Source organism: Anas platyrhynchos, chromosome 2 (genome assembly GCF_047663525.1).
Source record: "Anas platyrhynchos isolate ZD024472 breed Pekin duck chromosome 2, IASCAAS_PekinDuck_T2T, whole genome shotgun sequence".
Taxonomy (NCBI): Eukaryota; Metazoa; Chordata; class Aves; order Anseriformes; family Anatidae; genus Anas; species Anas platyrhynchos.
In genome coordinates, this window is record NC_092588.1 from 65,338,029 (window position 1) to 65,345,445 (window position 7,417).

General features: G+C 36.1%; 1 long non-coding RNA gene across 1 annotated transcript in view; it reads left to right on the forward strand.

The window, feature by feature from the left end:
• LOC140001720 (uncharacterized) overlaps window positions 1-3,906 on the forward strand; it is a 118,163-nt gene extending 114,257 nt beyond the window's left edge. The window contains exon 4 of the long non-coding RNA XR_011807217.1: window positions 3,470-3,906. This is a non-coding gene — a long non-coding RNA (uncharacterized lncRNA). The remainder of the gene's footprint in view (window positions 1-3,469) is intronic.
• The last annotated feature ends 3,511 nt before the right edge of the window (window positions 3,907-7,417 follow it).

Genomic DNA, 7,417 nt, shown 5'->3' on the forward strand with positions numbered 1-7,417 from the left:
TTTTCAGAGTCAATATAGAGCACAGCTGCATTAAACATAGGATAATTCTGGCACATTATTAATTTGAATGGCCATGTAAGGCATTGTCTAGACAAGATATAAGCCCAAGTTTTCATAGGCAATCTGTACATAAAATGAAGTATGTCAAGGTTTTAAAGAATACTAATAACACAGATTTGGCCTATTAACCAATATTGATTGCTCTTACTGTGACATGCTCCAGTAACTTTGGAGGTGAAATAGTAAGATGTTCAACACTATCGCTTCTTTTTCAAAAGCAACACTAAGCATGGATTTTTACAGTTGAAGCTTGAATGCATGTGATCTCATGTTTACTTTGTTTGATTTTTAGTAATTATTTTTGTGGATCAGGCCATTTTTAAAAGTAGGAGATTCATCAGAAGTAGCAATCAGTCTTGCTGGCAATATGAGATTTTTTTTCAAATGCTGTCAGTATTTTATTTTATTTTATTTTATTTTATTTTATTTTATTTTATTTATTTTATTTTATTTTATTTTATTTTATTTTATTTTATTTTATTTTATTTTATTTTATTTTTGCAGTAACTGTAGGTATGCTGTGAATAAAAGATGGCTGCTTTAGAAGGTTAAGCAAACTTGATACTTACAATATTTATACATAGTTGTACAGATCCTGTATAACATTTCCAAAAGAAAGAAACATAAAAGGAAAAATAATCTTTTGATAGCTATATAACCAGTAGTAAAATTTTTCCAAGTTATTTCTGTGGTCCTGTATGAACTCTGTTAAATAAGTGAGTAGTTTGGTGCTTGCACTGTTCTGTGTGTAAACAGACTGGAAGTTCTAAAATGCTAGTGAAGTAAATCAACTCATTGGATAATCACTTTAAGATGATATTGTAACAATGTTTAGTCTGTATTTTGCAAGTCTTTCATAGACTGAGCATGTGGTCTTAACATAGCCAGCTCTTGCTATGTGTATATCAACAAGCAACACAGACCAAAAGGAGTGGGTCTGAAGAACATAGCAGTTGGTGTTCAGCACCAGTATCCCCACTGTACACACTCCCAGTATTTTTCACTTTGGAGTAGCTCTAGTGTGGTCCAGAGGAGTGAATGCCCTTTTGCTACTGTAATATGCCATTATATACTGTAAAATACCTTCCCAGAGTGCATCTTTTGTTGTATACAGTTGCATCAGTTTAGTTTCATCCAGGTCTCCTGTCCCAGTTAGAATACAGGAACTGGGAAAAAAAGATGGGATATGGATTTCAGGAGTTGAGATAATTCCATTAATGTGGACAAACCCTCTGGATTCTTAGTTGAGTAAAGATCATAGAATAATTCATAGGATAATTCAGGTTAAAAAGGGACCTCGAGAGGTCCTCTAGTCAAACCTCCTAAGCTAGCAAGCTAGACCCACTGCAGTGGAGAAGAATAAGCACCTTCACAGAACAAGTCAACGTATTTATGATCTGAAACACTGCTAGAGGTTCTAATCTTTTTTCTTGGAGTATTATTGAAGGTGCTGAGGAAGACAGGAATGCCACTGAGAATTTGAAGTTAGCTATTTTAAAAGCAACAAAACATACCTAAAACTCTTAAATTCTATCGCAATAGAATAATTCATACTCTCTGAGGTCAGTGGGGCCAGATACTTACTAAACATAAGTATCACTAACCCTCCTAGTTGTGTGATTGTTCATGCAATATTATAAAATATTCTCTAGAAAATAATTATTTTGTGGCTATTTATTCTTCGATATATAATAATTACATGCATAAGTTTAGGACAAAAATTTATTTATTTTATATTTACTAAAAATATTTATGTAAGACAAAAATGTACTGCAATAATTAATCCTACAAGTTAATTTTAAAGGTGGTAAATTATTTCCTTGCACCAGTTTAAAATTTGTGTTTAAAAGAAATCGAGTGTTCCCTTATTATTTCATTACAAGATATTTAGGTGTTTTTTTTTTTGTTTGTTTTTTTGTTGTTTTTTTTTTGAAATGAAGGCTGATTAAATTATATGTTAACCAATTACTACCTTCTTGGTCTTCTATTTTTCAAACATTTTTTTATAGAACTCTTACTCTTCCCTCATTGCCAAATACAGAATCACAGAATCACAGAATTGTCTAGGTTGGAAGAGACCTCAAGATCATCGAGTCCAACTTCTGACCTAACACTAACAAGTCCTCCAATAAACCATATCACTAAGTTCAACATCTAAACATCTTTTAAAGACTTCCAGGGATGGTGACTCCACCACTTCCCTGGGCAGCCCATTCCAATGCCTAACAACCCTCTCAGTAAAGAAGTGATTCCTAATATCCAACCTAAAATACCCCTGGCACAACTTTAGCCTGTTTCCCTTCATCCTGTCACCAGGCACATGGGAGAATAGACCAACCCCCACCTCACTACAGCCTCCTTTAATGTACTTATAAAGAGTGATAAGATTGTCCCTGAGCCTCCTTTTCTCCAGGCTGAACAAACCCAGCTCTCTCAGCCGCTCCTCGTAAGACTTGCTCTCCAGACCCCTCACCAGCTTTGTCACCCTTCTCTGGACTCACTCCAGCACCCCAATGTCCTTCTTGTAGCGAGGGGCCCAAAACTGAACACAGCACTCGAGGTACTGCCTCACCAGAGCTGAGTACAGGGGGACAATCACTTCCCTAGCCCTGCTGGTCACACTGCTTCTTATACAAGCCAGGATGCTGTTGGCCTTCTTGGCCACCTGAGCACACTGCTGGCTCATATTCAGTTGACTATCAACCAATACTCCCAGGTCTTTCTCCTCCAGGCAACTTTCCAACCATTCATCTCCCAGCCTGTAGCTCTGCTTGGGGTTGTTGTGCCCCAGGTGCATGACCCGGCACTTGGCCTTGTTGAACTTCATGCAGTTGACCTCAGCCCATCGGTCCAGCCTATTCAGATCCTCCTGCAGAGCCTTCCTACCCTCGAGCAGATCGACATGCACACCTAACTTGGTGTCATCTGCAAACATACTTAGGGTGCACTTGATTCCCTCATCCAGATCATCGATAAAGATATTAAAGAGGACTGGCCCCAGTACCAAGCCCCAGGGAATGCCACTAGTGACCAGCCTCCAACTGGATTTGACTCCATTCACCACAACTCTTTGGGCCCAGCTATCCAGCCATTTTTTAACCCAACGAAGCATACGCCAGTCCAAGCCACGTGCAGCCAGTTTCTTGAGGAGAATGTTGTGGGAAACAGTGTCAAAATCCTTAAAGCCTAAAAAATACAAGCATGCAGAATTCAGAAAACTAACTAACAAAATAGTAATTAATAATAATAATATAATAATTATATTATTATAATTATTTATAATTATATTATTATAATTAATATAATAATAATAATATTATTAATGATAATAATAATAATAATAAAAGACTTCTGGAGAATGAAAAATATTTGTAATATGTGAGACTTTTGTTTGCTTTGTTACTTGCAGATAAGATTCTGAAGAAAAAGCCTGACTCCAGTCATATACTCTTTGAAAAGGATGACCAGTACTTCAATGTATGCCACAAACTGACAACACTTAAAACTTTTGTTCTTCTGTTAATATTTGTTTTTATTATTATTTTAAGGAATCTTACTGCTGGTTGGTATTCCTTGGGACATGAAATTAATCCTTTGTTTAATTCCTGGAATTAATTCCCAGCAAAGCTAAGTTATTCAAATGCACTGTTGCAGTCTGTAGTTTTTAGGCTAGATTCGAGATTTCTGACTATTTAGGCTTGCTAACTTTGCACCTTTTTAAAGAACACTTCGTTTTATGATATAGAACAATCAGATTGCAGAATATCTATTTTCTTTGTTCCTTGCTTTGTAATTTCCCTGTGGTATGCCTTGAAATCTAAGTTAACTTGTTATTAGAATAAAGATAATATTTGGAGGCCTGTACATTCTGTGACACTACAATTTTATTTATTTATTTGTTTGTTTGTTTGTTTGTTTGTTTTTAGAACCTATCTTTGGAATGCAAATCAGTCTGTACAATTTCTCTTTTTGTTTTAAAACATGATTATGAATTGAAAGTGCAAACAGATTTTCTTCTGTTCAAGAGAGATTTACCTGAGTCCACAGGAATCAGAAAACTGGGCAGAAAATGGGCATTGATTACTTCTTTAGAGACAAGTTAGCGGTTCCACAACCACTGCCCCTGAGAACAGTCTGGGCGAGATATTAAGTAGACAGACTCGCCCATTTCAAATTCTTCCAGATCTCCATCACATCCTTTATTTATCTATCTATCTATTTATTTATTTATTTATTTATTTTATTTCTCCCAGTAGTGTATGGCCTGAATCTGAATATGTATGGCTTTGAATACACAAGAATATTGGAAAAGTGTGATTTTCATCCAAATCTGGACATTCTTGCTAAACACAGCCAGTTACCAAATATTTTTCTTGCACACAATAACAAACATACCTTTTAAAAATGAAGTTTTTGTACAGTTCTTACAATTTGATCAGAATTATCGCACTCTCTTGTCAACCTGAAGGTAAATAACCAGAAGTCCCCTTACGCAGAAAAAGAATCAGAAACAGAAGACTAATGATCTGTTAGATGACTCACAGACTCAAAGAATCACAGAATTGTAGGGGTTGGAAGATACCTGAAAAGATCATCGTATCCAACCTCCCTGTCAAAGCAGGTTACCTAGAGCAGGTTGCCCAGGTAAGCGTCCAGATGGGTCTTCAATATCATCAGAGAAGGAGACTCCACAACCTCCTTGGGCAGCCTGTTCCAGTGAAACAGGCTCCTACTCATAGCTTCCAAGGTGAAGTGTAGTTCCAAAAATATTGAACTCTATAAATCAATTTACTGCAGGGCTCATTAAAATTATGCAAATGGGATACAAACACAAAAGTTATCTTTGAAACATACCGAAACCATTGTGCTTACTTCCAACTACTGGACTATCTTCAGTTCTGAACTAGTGTCCAGAATTTACAACTGTGCAAGAAAAACTTGCTAAAGTAAAATTCATTAGTCTGACTAAACAATGTTACACCAGTATTGCCATTGAACATAACCAGTCAAATTTGCCATATACAAACATTATGGGTGAATTTTATTAATGAGAAGAACAGATTTTTGTAGTAGTTGTTGTTGTTGTTTGTTTGTTTTTTAGCAAATCTGACCTGTGGATATTGAAGAAGGTTTTATGTTTTTATCAATGTAGTGTCTGACTGATTTATGCAAAACCAGCTCATTTTAAGACAGTTTAGAAAGATGGGTACTAAGAAAAGCCAACATTATCTATCACTACCTCTTTTGGAGAGAGTAATTTATGGGTAAATTTATGGGTATTCTCCTTGCAAAAATCAATGAACAAAATAATTTCAAAATCAAGCAGATCCTTTTTTTTTTTTTTTTTTTTTTTTTTTTTAATCAGTGTTGTGTCACAGATGCTCTCGGTGTGCAGCCATGTAATATTAGGTTGTGGCGTCTTTTAATGGACATACATAGCTTCCATTTGAGTTGGGGAAACAGTAAAAATCTGCAAGCACAACTTTTAAAAATATTAGACTACAGCCAGTAGACTCAATAGTGTTTTCTGAATTCCTGGATCTGGGGAAAGCTCAGCTTTGCTTTGCATGTCATGTAACTCTTCCATCTCCTGCCATGCTTTGGTTTCTTCTGCTTGAAAAAATCCGAGATGCATAAATCATAGGGAACCACAGCGTACCCTGGGAACCTCTCTCTGTGTTGAATGATCTGGAGACTGGGAGTATGGAGAGCCCTGCTGAGCACTGCTGCCCCTTTATACCTATTGCTTCTTCTGTTGTAATGGAGCCCGTATGTCCTGACAGAGTCCCAGCAAAATATTCACTTTCCTTTCATGTCAGTCAGGCACAAAGCATGAAAGGAGGAAGTGGAGAGAAAACAACCAAGAATAAGACACTAGCAATTAGTTCAGGTATTTTTCACTCCCATTAAACATTTCAGAAGGTGACCCATGCTGAGAAATTGTCAGCACTTCACCGCTGCAATTATGGCTCCTGTGGAAATCTTAGTGAAGCTAATGAGTGCTTTCATGTACAGACGGTCTGTTGGATTGGTATCATCACTCACCGCACAGCCTGGGAGAGCGGCTGCAGCCATAACGAGTGCCCTGCCAGGCTGCTCTGCACCGGCACATCACAAATACAACGCCTGCCTTGAGCTCCTCACAATCCAGCTGTAGGCAAAGGAGAGGAGGAAGGAAGTAGCTCTGCACTGTTTTGCTCCAGGACAGACCTCAGAAATAGTGGAATGATCACACAGAATGGCTGTGGCAGAGTATGAATGTGAATGCAAATCTTCCCAGGTGAAATTCAGGCCTTGCGGCACTAGAGTTATTCCCTCCTACTCTTTGCCATGAGCAAATTAAGAACATTTTTGAGCAATGCTGGCATTGATTCTGTCCAGCTGCTGTGCTTTCTCCCAGCATCTCTTTCATTATATTTTCTTTAATAGACTGCAAGTTACAGACTAATATGCAGGTAGTAATAATGAATGATATAATTAGCTAGATAATTCAGTTTTTCTTCAGTAAAAGCTTAATAGTATGTATAAGAAAGCACTAGATTCCTTTCAACTGTTGTTATTATTTGCATATGCTGAAACCACAAAGGACATTGATTATTTTAACTATGCTCAATTTGCCTTTGAAACAGACATTCTAAAAAGCAAAAGAGCTTAAACAAACATGAAAGTAATCTAATACTGACATAAACATGAAAGATAATAAGATTACTATGAATTGATCTAAATATTACTTAAAATAATTAGAAATGATTTTCTCATGGTAAACCATTTAAGTTAAGTTGCTTTTTAATGTTACTTAGAAAAACAAGCAGAGCATTACTTTCCAGAATTTTAGTGGTCATTTATGACATTCAGTAAAACAATAGGCAAATATGCATTTCTTTCTGTTGCTTTGTATTTTGCCATAGAGTTTGTAACCAACTAGTCTTGTTTTTTACCAGCCACTTCTGTAAGGGCAGGATTGTTGCCATTTTAATACTGTATCATTTTATTATTTTAAATCATGAACGGATTATTTTTTCTTTTTTTTTTTTTTTTTTTTTTTTTGGCACCATTTCTTCTAGTTAACTTTATGAAAAGTAGTAACGTGAAGGAAATAAGCCATGCTAATAACTGTTATGGCCACCAAAAAAAAAATAACTTACATAGAAAAAATACCAATTAAATTTCAGTGCTGTTTGTCAAATTAGCTATTGGGGCCAACCCCCAAACTAACCCAGTTTGGCATTGCTTTCATTACCTCAGTCCCAAGCAAATTAGTTGAAATTTGGGACTTGTAAGGAAAACAGCATTTGTTTTTCTTCCAAAGGATTATCTGAATTATCTAAGTAGAACTAAATTTTGTAAAGTAGGAATA